At 34.6% G+C, this 12,259-nt stretch overlaps 1 long non-coding RNA gene, 9 other non-coding genes and 1 pseudogene across 16 annotated transcripts in view; all 11 read left to right on the top strand.

Annotated features, from left to right (window-relative positions):
- The window catches only part of LOC113910142, a 56,532-nt gene extending 44,781 nt beyond the window's left edge, over positions 1 to 11,751 (top strand). For all 7 annotated transcript variants that reach the window (XR_003515931.2, XR_003515930.2, XR_003515932.2 and 4 more), the window contains 9 exons: positions 1,789 to 1,845; positions 2,901 to 2,975; positions 3,850 to 3,911; positions 4,808 to 4,878; positions 5,665 to 5,747; positions 6,505 to 6,584; positions 7,433 to 7,521; positions 8,416 to 8,500; positions 11,683 to 11,751. This is a non-coding gene — a long non-coding RNA (uncharacterized LOC113910142). The remainder of the gene's footprint in view (positions 1 to 1,788; positions 1,846 to 2,900; positions 2,976 to 3,849; positions 3,912 to 4,807; positions 4,879 to 5,664; positions 5,748 to 6,504; positions 6,585 to 7,432; positions 7,522 to 8,415; positions 8,501 to 11,682) is intronic.
- On the top strand, positions 476 to 548 carry LOC113910753. Its single transcript, XR_003516244.1, has one exon. It is a non-coding gene; the product is annotated as a small nucleolar RNA SNORD113/SNORD114 family (small nucleolar RNA).
- LOC113910734 lies at positions 2,348 to 2,422 on the top strand. Its single transcript, XR_003516229.1, has one exon. It is a non-coding gene; the product is annotated as a small nucleolar RNA SNORD113/SNORD114 family (small nucleolar RNA).
- On the top strand, positions 3,276 to 3,350 carry LOC113910725. Its single transcript, XR_003516220.1, has one exon. It is a non-coding gene; the product is annotated as a small nucleolar RNA SNORD113/SNORD114 family (small nucleolar RNA).
- LOC113910732 lies at positions 4,232 to 4,306 on the top strand. The gene has a single exon (XR_003516227.1). It is a non-coding gene; the product is annotated as a small nucleolar RNA SNORD113/SNORD114 family (small nucleolar RNA).
- LOC113910740 lies at positions 5,219 to 5,293 on the top strand. The gene has a single exon (XR_003516235.1). It is a non-coding gene; the product is annotated as a small nucleolar RNA SNORD113/SNORD114 family (small nucleolar RNA).
- Positions 6,040 to 6,109, top strand: LOC113910745 (annotated as a pseudogene).
- On the top strand, positions 6,933 to 7,007 carry LOC113910720. Its single transcript, XR_003516215.1, has one exon. It is a non-coding gene; the product is annotated as a small nucleolar RNA SNORD113/SNORD114 family (small nucleolar RNA).
- On the top strand, positions 7,861 to 7,935 carry LOC113910719. The gene has a single exon (XR_003516214.1). It is a non-coding gene; the product is annotated as a small nucleolar RNA SNORD113/SNORD114 family (small nucleolar RNA).
- Positions 8,825 to 8,899, top strand: LOC113910721. Its single transcript, XR_003516216.1, has one exon. It is a non-coding gene; the product is annotated as a small nucleolar RNA SNORD113/SNORD114 family (small nucleolar RNA).
- A 343-nt stretch (positions 11,752 to 12,094) lies between the features above and the next one.
- On the top strand, positions 12,095 to 12,168 carry LOC113910759. Its single transcript, XR_003516250.1, has one exon. It is a non-coding gene; the product is annotated as a small nucleolar RNA SNORD113/SNORD114 family (small nucleolar RNA).
- Positions 12,169 to 12,259: the final 91 nt, after the last annotated feature.

Raw genomic sequence — 12,259 nt, 5'->3', positions numbered from 1 at the left:
TCTAAGGCTGCACTGTTCAGTGTGGTTGCCCCTAGCCACACGTGGCTATTTAAGTCTAAAATAATTAAAGTTCAGTGAATTTTAACTTTAGTTCTTCAGTTGCACTAGCCACATTTCAAGTACTTAGTAGCTACATGTGGCTAATGGTGACCGCGTGAGAGCGCAGTTATGGCACATTCATGTTATGATGCAAAGTGCTACTGGATAGCTCCTCACTGAAGGAGTACCTAGAAAGATGGAAGATGCACATGAAGCTGGGATGTTAGTTGATCATTCCTCGCTGAGGGCCACTGCAAAAAAACTTTTGGGAAAAGGTCTAGTTATGGGAAGAGAGCCTATAAATAGACCTTGGTCATATCCAAGGATCTTGTTCTTGGCTTTTTAAAAATTCGTGGATATTGATTTTATTACTGTTGGTGGGTCAATGAATGGATCAATAAACAAAGGTATAAATGAAGAAAAAGATTGCTTAACCTGGATCAATGATGAGTACCCTGGGGTGTCTGAAATCAAGGATTTTGATTAAACCCTGTAACTCTGAGGTCCATTACAAAAGATTCCTCTCTGTTGTCTCTATGGGAAATGAGCTTATTCTAGGAGTTAAAAATACTCAGGAGTTTGTTCTTGGGCTTTTGGGTATTGTATTTTCAGTAAATCAATGCATGAATAAATCAAGAAACAAATAAATGAATAAAGACAAAATGGGTTATTCCTGATCCAAATAGGAGAGTATGTAATGTAATATATGTAATGTAAAAATCATTGTTAATAAATTTCTGAAGCACTGAGTTCCAGTTAAGTAAATTGATTAAAGCTGACCCTTTTGGGTAAAGAGAATTTAGATAAATGGATATAAGAATGCATGTTGTTTTTCTGGGTTGGTTTGTTGGTTTTTTGTTTTACTAAGAGAAGAGCAAAACATTTACTTAAAATTAATTATTGATTAAATAACTGCATAATTGAGAGAGGGCTTACACATGGACTTATGTTGAGAATGTGTCATATGACCAGTTACTACTAATCCAATGATATTAATAAAAAAAGGGAAAACAGGAAAAAAATCATCTGATCTTTTTTTCTGTGCCTAAGAAGCTAAGGACAGACATTAATATTGTCCTGTTTCTGTGGAGTCACAAATATTAGTGATATTATTATATATATATAAAAGAATAAGTTAACATTTTAATCAATTATTTGGATCATGAGGAGCATGTGTTATGAAGCAAGGACAGTGATTAATCCAGTTCTACACAATTGCTCTCCAGAAAAAGAAAATAAGGCTTATGCTCTTAAATTTTGGGAATGGTGAATATATTTAGATAGGATTTCTTTTTCTGGTTTGGTGAAGTTTCTTTAAAAAAGCAGAAGATAAATGACTCCATATGTAACTATGTTCCTCCATACACATGTAGAGGTGGGATAAGCATGCACAATTGTTGAGAATGTGCTGGACTCTAGGATTCAGATTAGCCTGGTTCTTTCCAAGCAAGATTTATTTAGAAAGAAGATAGAGTGTCACCTGGTTGAGTAGGGGACATAGAAACAAATATGAGTAGTAGTCATGGTTCTTACTCTTTTATCTGGTGTTGGTTTCAGAGCAGTTCGTTATATCAGTTAAATGTAGTGGGTGGATCAGTCAAGCTGTTTTGAGTTTTAATACATAACAGGCACTAAGGTTTATTTCTAATCATTTATTGTTGACCTAAAATATCTGAATCTAGGCTGTTCTGTATCTATCATCTATATCATTGAATCTATTTGTTTTTATATTTGCTTTACACTCTACAGAATGGATGCATGATGAATTAATTATGGAGTGTAGAAACTTATGTAATAACAGTCAAGGTAATTGCTTCTGGTTTGGCGGTCTGTCATGGGTGTTAACTCCATTATTGAAAGGGAATACATTGCTACATATACAAATAAAATGAATGAAGGTCATGTGTGAGCCAGTTCGGCACATCCGTGGTCAATTAAAGAGAAAAAAGCAAGACCATTTTATTCATTTTCACAGTTAATTATTCAATTAATTAGTGTAAAATGTATTATTCAATTTCAACTTTGAGTCACAGTTGATTTAAACCTACCTTTATTTATGGAGACATTATTTGGTCACATTCAAATAGTAAAATGGGGTTAATAGGAAGTATTGTATTAATCTCTATTGGAAATATTATGGACAATTAAGATATAATCAGTGGTATGTAATTCTGTACAGAAACGTTAGAGATATTCAAGGATCTTGTCTCAAGTTTTCATGACCTTTATGCATTTTATTATCATTAGGGAATTGATGAATTAATCATTAAAACATGTGCACATGATTGAAGATAATGAGGGCCAATCCTGGACCAATGATGATGACTGGTGGAGTATGAGTCATGGAGGATGAATACTATGTAACTGGAACTCTGAGGTCCAGCACAATAAGAAATCTAGTCTATACCTTCTGCTGGAAATGATCCAATGAACAGATGTTAGGAATATTTAAAGATCTTCTTAGTTTTGGTGTTCACAGAATTTGATTCTATTATTGTAAGTGGACCAACAAAAGAATCAAACAAACACATAAATAAAGCAAGAAAGTAGAGTATTATCCAATTTTGAGAATATATGCTGAGGCCAGAGATGTTATTAATATATATTAAAAGCACTGACTTCCATTAGGAAATAAATGTCCTAAAGGTGTTATCTCTTTGGCTAAGGTTGATATGTACAGTGTAAATCATAGCCTATTTTCTTGTTTGGCCAGGGCCTTGTTCAACGTTGTTTGTTACCTCAAGAAAAAAACATAACAATTTAATACATACCTAAATGACAAATAAAATGAAAGGAGGCATGCAAGGATAAATGGAGAGAATATTTCAAATCTTTTTTATCATCTGTTTTTATACTCTCAGAATGGATGCTCCCGGCCAGTTTAAGCATCTCCATGGTCTTGAGCTCTCTGGTTGCCTAGGAGCCTAGAGATCCATGTGAGTATGGTCTAAGTATTTGTCTTGGTTTTGGTCCTTGTTAAAGGATCCATGAAAGCCGACCATGGTCCAGTGATAAATATGGCATTGTCCTGAACACTGTTGTTGATGGTTGCAAAATTAAGAATGATTAATGAGAGATATAATCAATGTAGTAAATGATCCTGTAGGTAGCTATTAGAGATACTTAAAAATCTTGTTCTTAAGTTTTTGTGATTCAAAATTACTTAATTACTAATGAAATGAGGAATTAATCAGTAAACAAATGTAGAAATTAGTGGAGAAGAAGAGGGCCAGTTCTGGACCAATGATGACAAAGGGTGGCGTATGAGTCATGGATGATGAATATTACGTGTCTGAAACTCTGAGGTCCAACGAATAAGAAATCTAGGCGTTCCTTCTGTTGGAAATAATCCTGTGGACAGATATTAGGAATACACAAGGATTTTGTTCTTTTACTATGTATACCTAGTTTCGATTTCATATCTATAAATGGATCAATGATAGAACCATAAATAAATATATAAATCAGTAAATATAAAAAGATGAAGCATTGTTAAACTAAAAAAATGTGAGGCAAGAAATACTATTAATATTAATTGAAATCATAGATAGAAGTCCATTAAGAATTAAATGGATCAACTGTGTTACCTCTGTGCAGAGATCATACAGGTACTGACTAATAATAGTCACTTTGGTTGTCACAGACCAGTCTCATGGGCGAGTTTGTTCATTTTGTTAAGAGGAAACTATGAAAATATTATGAAAAATTAATAAATAATCAAATGGATGAGTCAATGAAATGTGAAAGCAAGGCTAAATGGAGAGAATGTCTCAGTTTTTAAAATAATCTCTTCTGCTTTGTACTCCTCAGAATGGATGCACTTGAGCTGATTCCATGTATTTGGCTCCATTGTTAGGAACACAGACACGAATGTGAGTAATAGTTATGATGCTCGTAGTTTGAATGGTTATTTTTTAAAAAGAATATTCAGTGTTTTAATAAGATGTATTTTGTGTAAGCAAAGAAAGCCAACTGTGGCCCAATGAGAAATATGCTACTATATGAAACATTGAGGATAATTAATATAAGAAATATATTAATGTGGTAAATGTATAGGCAGATGTAGGGATATTTAGGGCCTTTATTCTTGTTTTTTTTTTTTTAATCATAAGTATTTGTTTTATTATCAGGGAATTGGTAAATTAATTCATAAACAAATATTGATGAAAGTGAAGAATAAGAGGCTCAAGCTTGGATCGATGATGATGGCTGGTGGCGTATGAATCATGCATAATGAATGATACGTGTCTGGAACTCTGAGGTCCAACAAAGAAAATCTTGTTTACTGCCTCTATTGGAAATGGCCCTATAGACAGATGTTAAGAATATATAAGGATCATGTTCTTGGTCTTTTTGTTCATGGATTTTGATTATGTTATCATAATTGGATATACTAAAATTATAAACAATAAAAAATATAAATAAATATGAATAAGTAAAACCTTGTTCAATCATGAAAATGTGTCAAGACATAAGAGAATCTATTCACATATGTTAAAAACATTGAGCCGATTAAGAGAGACATGGTTCAAAAGTGTGACTTCTTTGGCTAATGATTATATAGAAAGTACACATAATGATCATTGTTCCTGTTCTGGCTCAGTGACAAATTTGATGTTCGTTTTCTTAAGAGAAATATTAATAAATATTACCCCAAAATAATAAATACCTAAATTACTGACTAAACAAAAGGTGAAGTGGAAGGATTAATGGAGAGATAACGTCTCTCTCTCTTTTCTTTTCATCTTCTCTGCTCTGTACTTCTCAGAGTGGCCACACCAAGCTGATTAAAGCATCTTCCATGATTATGAGCTCTATATGTGGGAGATGGAGACCAGTGTGAGTACAAAGTTCTTATCTTATTTTGGTGGTTTGTTTAGGAGTTAGGTGTAATATTAAGAAATACTTAAATTTAGTAAAAAAAAAAGGCCAACCATGGCCCCATGATAAATGTAGAATTGACATGAAACATTATATCGATTAACTACTGCAACATTGTAGATGATTAATGAAATACATCTTCAAGGAGACAATGATTCTATGGTCAGATGTTAGGGATGCTTAAGGGTCTTATTTTCAAGTGTTTTTGATTCATAGATGTTTATTTTATAGTCATTGATTTATTGATAAGTTAATCAGTAAAGAAATGTAGAAGTGAGTGAAGAAAAAGGGCCAGTGTTGAACCGATGATGATGGCTGGTGGCGTATGAGTCATGGATGATGAATACTATGTGTCGGGAACTCTGAGGTCCAACACAACAAGAAATCTAGTCTTTTTTCTCTGTTGGAAATGACTGACTGTAGGCTGGCTGGTGGCATGACAGACGAGGAGGAAGACCCTGCTTTTGAGGAAGAAAAAGGAAATGACCATAGTGATATTAATAACATACGAGGATCAAGTTCTTGGTCTTTGTGTTCATGGATTTTGATTCTTTTAGTATAAAGAACTGAAAGAATCAATAATCAAATATAAATAAATATGACTAAGTTAAGGATTGTAAATTATGAAAATTAATAAATAGCTAAGTGGAGGAGTCAATGAAATGTGGAAAACAAAGCCAATGAAGATAAGGTCTAATTTTTTTTTTTTTTTTAATATCACCTTCTGTGTTTTCCACTTCTCAGAAAGGTTGCCCTGGAGCTGATTTCACGATTCTCTCATGGTCACAAGATGTCTGCTTGTCTCTATGTGTTTGGTGCATTGAAGGGTGAGTTTTTATGGGTACACACTCTGTATTTGAAAAGTATGAAATATAATAAAAGAAAGCCACCCATGGGCCATTGATAAATATGGATTTGATATTACATTGCATTACATTGATTAGTCCCTATATGAGACTTTAAGGGTGATTAATCAAGGAAGTATATTGATATAGTAAATGATTCTATGGACAGATGTGGGACCATTCAAGGCCTATATTCTAGGGTTTTTTTTTTTTGCAGATAAATTGATGAATTAATAAACAAAGGTAGATGAGAGTGAGGAAAAAAGGCCAAGGGTGGACCAGTGATGATGGCTGGTGTCGTATGAATCATGGTTGATGAGTACGTCTGGAACTCTGAGGTCCAACATAAAAAAAAAATCTAGTTTATTGCCTCTGTTGGAAATGATCCTATAGACAGATTTAGAATTTCACAGGGATCTTGTTCTGGGGTCTTTGTGTTCATGAATTTTGATTCTATTACAATAAGTGAATCAATAAAAGAAAAAATGTAGTAAGGCAAGAGTGAGAGAGCAATAGTTCATGGGTATTACCTCTACATAAGAATGTTGTTATAGATAATATAAACAATGGCCAGTATTCTTCTTCTGGGTTGTGGAAAGTTCAATATTTGTTTTTCTTAAGAAAAAGTAAAATGCATATTACCCTGAATTAATATTACTGAGTAATGAAATGTAGTGCAAGGATCAATAGAGAATATGTCTCATTAATGTTATTATCTACTCTGCTTTTTACTTTTTAGAATGTACACACCCAAGGTGGTTTAAGTAGTATGCCTTGGCCAGTGATCTCTACATTTGCCTGTAGGAACATGAAACCAACGTGAGTAATAGTAAATGTTTTCATCTCACTTTGGGTGATTTCTTTAGGGGATTCTATGTAATATTTAAAAATAAGTATTCAGTGTAACAGAAAAGACCAACCATGATCCAGTCATGAAACTGGAAATGTATGAAACATGATGTTGATTAATCTACCTTTACAACACTGAGGATGATTAATGGGAGATATTTCAATGAGGCAATGATTCTAAAGAAAAATGATAGGGATCCTGAAGGCCCTTGTCCTTGGGCTTTTGTGATTCATAGATATTCATTTAATTACCATAGTGAGTTGATGAATTGATCCTTAAAAAATGTATATGAGAATAAAGAAAAGGAGGCCTGTGCATGGACCAATGATGACAGCTGGTGGCGTATGAGTCATATACGATGAATGCTACGTGTCTGGAAGTCTGAGGTCCAACACAATGATCCTGTGGATCGATGTTAGGATTATACAAGAATATTGTTCTAGTAATCATGGACTCATGAAATTTCTATGTTATTTATATATATGAATGGATCACTGATAGGACCAATAAATAAATATATAACTAAATAAAACCATGGAAGAAACCTTTCCAACTATGAATATATATGTGGTGAGGCAAGAACTATTAATATAAACTAAAGGAACCAATGCAGGTTAAGAGATAAGTGGACCAAGAGTGTTCCCTATTTTTCTAAGGATCATAACATTACATTTATATTTATGCTTATATATGTGTATGAATTATGAAAAATAATAAGGACCTTTATGATTGGGTAAATGAAATGAGGAAAACAAGGACCATTCTAGAGAAGGCCTCAGTTTTTTTCTAATCACCTGCTCTGCTCTGTACTCCTCAGAATGGGTGCATGACTGCAGTGCGTTGAAGCATCTTCCATGGTCATGAGCTCTGTGGTTGCCTCTTGGTGTAATGAGCACAGAGACCAATGTGAGTAATGGTTTTGTGTCTGCGTTTGAGAATTTATTTTCAGGTATTCACTGTATTATTAAAAGTGTGAAATATAATAAGAAATGCCAACCATCAGGAATGATAAATATGGGATTGGTCTGCTGCATTGTATGTGTTAATCCATATATGGAACTTTGATGATAATTAATGAAAGAGATATATCAGTGTGGCAGATAATCCTATAGGTAGATATAGAATATTCACGGTTCTTATTTGGGTTTTTGTGAATCATAGAGTTTTAGGAATTAATATTAGTGAATTCATGTATTGGTCAGTGAACTTATACAGATGAGAATGAAGAGAAAAGAGGTCCAGATTTGGACTAATGATGACAATTGGTGGCGTATGAGTCATAGATGATGAATATTACATGTCTGAAACTCTGAGGTCCAACAAAAAAAGAAAGCTAACCTATTGCCTCTGTTTGACATGATATTATAGACAAATATTAGGAAAATAAAAGAATAATTTTCTTCTTTTGTGTTTATGAGTTTTGATTTTACTGTAAAGAATGACCCAAAGAGACAATCAGTATACAAGTACAAATAAGGTAGAGTGAAATATGTTTGCTCTTAGTTTATGTGGTGAGGTGATAAAAGCTACTAACATATATTGAAAATGCTGCAGTTCATTAAGAAATGTAAATGGTTCACTTGTCTTACTCTTTGGCTGAGAATGATACATAGACAATGAATAACAGCCAAAGTTCTTATTTTCTGTTAGTGTTAAGTTTGCTATTGTTTGTTTTATTTTGAGAAAAATAACAAATATGTTCCCAATTCACTGTATTCCCAAATGACTAACTGAAGATGGAATGTATGAATCAAATAATCTCTCAGCCTGCTATTGTCTGTTCTGCTTTGCATTCCTCAGAATGGATATACTTGAACTTACAGAGTCATTTGGCCGTGATCTAGTGCTCATGGATGCCCCTGGGTGTAAGAGCATGGAGAACAATGTGAGTGACAGATTCTTCTGGTTTAGATGGTTTCTATAGGATATTCAGCGTCATAACAAAAATTCAAGGAATTCCAAACATAGGTCAATGGTAAATATGGTGTTGACATGAAACATTATGATAACTAATCAGTATGTTCCCAATGAGGATCATTAGTCAAACAAGTATATTCAGTGAGGCAAAAGATTCTATAGACAGTTGTTGGGGATACTTAAGGACTTTGTCCTTGAGTTTTGTGATTCACAGATACTTATTCTATTGTATTAATTGATATATTGACAGTAAACAAATGTAAATGAGAATGAAGAAAGGGAAATCTGAGTGTGGACCAATGATGACAGCTGGTGGCGTATGAGTCATATACGATGAATGCTATGTGTCTGGAAGTCTGAGGTCCATCCAACACAAAGATACCTAGTCTAGTCCCTCTGTTCACAGTGTTCCTATAGACAGAGGTCAGGAATATACAAGGAACTTGTTCTTATTCTTTGTGATAATGAATTTTTAGAAATATTATAAAAGTATCAATGGCAAAATAAACAAATGTATAAATGAATAAAGATGAAGAGGGTTAAGTATTATTCGTAATTAAAAGATGTAGTAAGGAGAAATAATATGTTAGAATGGATAATAAATGGATCAAGTGCATTTTACCTTTTTGACTAAGGATGATATAGACAGTGATCAGTAATAGTCAGTTATTGAGTCATGGAATTAAAGGGTACAAAATAAGGAATCTAGTCAATGATATTGTTTTTTTTTTTAAAGATTTTATTTATTTATTTGAGAGAAAGAATGAGAGAGAGAGAGAGAGAAAGAGCACATAAGAGAGGGGAGGGTCAGAGGGAGAAGCAGACTCCCTGCCGAGCAGGGAGCCCGATGAGGGACTTGATCCCGGGACTCCAGGATCATGACCTGAGCCGAAGGCAGTCGCTTAACCAACTGAGCCACCCAGGTGCCCCTAGTCAATGATATTGTAATAGCATATTGAGCCTAGCATAATGTATAGCGATGTTGGATCATTTGATGTAATGAATGAATGAAATGTAATTTCATTACACCTGAAACTAATGTAGCATTGTGTGTCAACTATACTCAAAAATTAAAAAAAATTTTTTTAAATGTAAATTCAATTTAATTAACGTATAGTGTATTATTAGTTTCAGAGGTAGAATTTAGTGATTCATCAGTTGCACATAACAACATGTGCTCATTACATCAAGTGCCCTCAGTGCCCATCACCCAGTTACCCCATCACCCCACCCAACTACCCTTCAGCAACCCTCAGTTTGTTTCCTATAGGTAAGAGTCTCTTATGGTTTATCTCCCTCTCTGTTTTCATCTTATTTTATTTTTCCTTTGCCTATGTTCATCTGTTTTTTTTCTTAAATTCCATATATGAGTGAAATCATACGGTATTTGTTTTTCTCTGACTGACTTATTTTGTTTAGCTTAATACCCTCTAGTTCCGTCCACATCGTTGCAAATGGCAGGATTTCATTCTTTTTGATGGCTGAGTGATATTCCATTGTGTATATATATACCACATCTTTATCCGTTCATCTGTGGATGGACATCTAGGCTCTTTCCATAGTTTGGCTACTGTGGACATTGTTGCTATAAACATTGGGGTGCATGTGCCCCTTCTAATGACTATGTATCCTTTGGATAAATAATACGAGTAGTGCAATTGCTAGGTCATAGGGTAGTTCTATTTTTTTAAAAATTTAAATTCAATTAAATAGCATATAGTGTATTATTAGTTTCAGAGGTAGAGTTCAGTGATTCATCAGTTTTTTGTTTTTTTTTTAAGATTTTATTTATTTGACACAGAGAGAGAGTCAGTGAGAGAGGGAGCACAAGCAGGGGGAGTGGGAGAGGGAGAAGAAGTCTTCCTGCCAAGCAGGGCGCCCGATGCGGGGCTCGATCCCAGGACCCCGGGATCACGACCTCAGCCGAAGGCAGACGCTTAACGACTGAGCCACCCAAGCACCCCCCCTTTTTTAAAATAAGATTGTATTTATTTATTTGACACAGAGAGAGAGAGACAGTGAGAGAGGGCTATCAGTCTTATATAATACCCAGTGCTCATTACATCACATGCCCTTCTTAATGTTCATCACCCAGTTACCCCATCCCCCCCACTCCCTCCCCTCCAGCGACCCTCAGTTTGTTTCCTAGAGTTAAGAGTCTCTTATGGTTTGTCTCCCTCTCTGATTGCATCTTGTTTTATTCTTTCCCTCCTTTCCCCTATGATCCTCTGTTTTGTTTCTTAAATTCCACATATGAGTGAAATCATGATAATTGTCTTTCTATGATTGACTATTTTGCTTAGCACAACACCCTCTAGTTCCATCCACATCCTTGCAAATGCCAAGATTTCTTTTTTTTTTTCTGATGGCTGAGTATTATTCCATTGTATATATACACCCATCTTCTTTATCCATTCATCTGTCGATGGACATCTGAGCTCTTTCCATAGTTTGTGTATTGTGGCCATTGTTGCTATAACCATTGGGGTGCGGGTGCCCCTTTGAACCACTATGTTTGTATCCTTTGGATAAATACCTAGTAGTGCAATTGCTGGGTTGTAGGGTAGCTCTATTTTTAACTTTCTGAGGAACCTCCGTACTGTTTTCCAGAGGGGCTGCAAAGGAATGAAGTAGTCATCTGTGCTGCGATGCAGATGTGCCTTGAAAACATTGTGCTAAGTGAAAGAAGGCAGACAGAAAAGGTCACATCATGCCTGACTCCATTTATACGAAATATCCAATGTAGATAAATCCACAGAGAATAAAGATTGGTAGTTGCCCGGGGCTGGAGGCAGGAGCAGTAGGGCGAGACTGCTTAATGAGTATGGGGTTTTATTTTGGAGTGATGAAAGTAGTTTGAAACTACAGAGAAATAGTAGTTTTACAATATTGTGAAACTATTGAATGCTACTTATTTGTTAACTTTAAATGACTAATTTTATCTCAAAAAAATGAGAGATCTTTATTTTAAAAACTCAATTATTAAGCTGAGAAACTTTAAAGGTTGATGTTTATTTTATGAAGGGCAAATAAATATTTCCATACATTAGTAAATATCTCCATGTCTACACGTAAGAAGGGTGAAAAGTTCGGATCAATGGAGAGAATGTCTTAATCTTTTTATCACCTTTTCTAATTGGTTCTCTTCAGAATGGAACTCCAAGCTGCTTCGCCGTGGTCAAGATTGTCATGTTGCTTCCGTGTTGGAAAGAGACCAAGGTGAGTAATGGTCACAGTTGTCATCTTAGGTTGGGTCATTTGTTTAAAGGTATTCATTGAATTATTAAAAAGTATGAAACATAATTTTAAAAAAGTTAACTATGTCCCAGTGAGAAATATGGTATCAGCCATGATGTTGATTAATCAATAATGGCAATATAGAGGTCGATTACTGAAACAGAATCAGTCTCTGTGGGAAATGATTCTATAAAGAGATTTTAGAGATCTGAAAGGATCTTCTTCTTGGATTTTGTGAATCATGTATTTATTTTATTATTATTAATGGATTAATGATTTATTTGGTACCAGTGTAGAAATGAATGAAGAAAAAGAGACCCAAACCTGAACCTTTGGTGGCAACTGGTAGCATATGTGTCTGGATGGTGAATAATATGTGCCTGGGATTCTGAGGTCCAACACAAGATGTCATTAGTCAGATCCGTCTCGTGGACATGCTACTTTAGACAGACACTGGGAATATATAAAGGTCATCTTTCTGCCTTAGTTT

Source organism: Zalophus californianus, chromosome 6 (genome assembly GCF_009762305.2).
Source record: "Zalophus californianus isolate mZalCal1 chromosome 6, mZalCal1.pri.v2, whole genome shotgun sequence".
NCBI lineage: Eukaryota > Metazoa > Chordata > Mammalia > Carnivora > Otariidae > Zalophus > Zalophus californianus.
The sequence above is the reverse complement of the archived record's forward strand: the minus strand, read 5'-3'. Positions and strand labels throughout refer to the sequence as shown.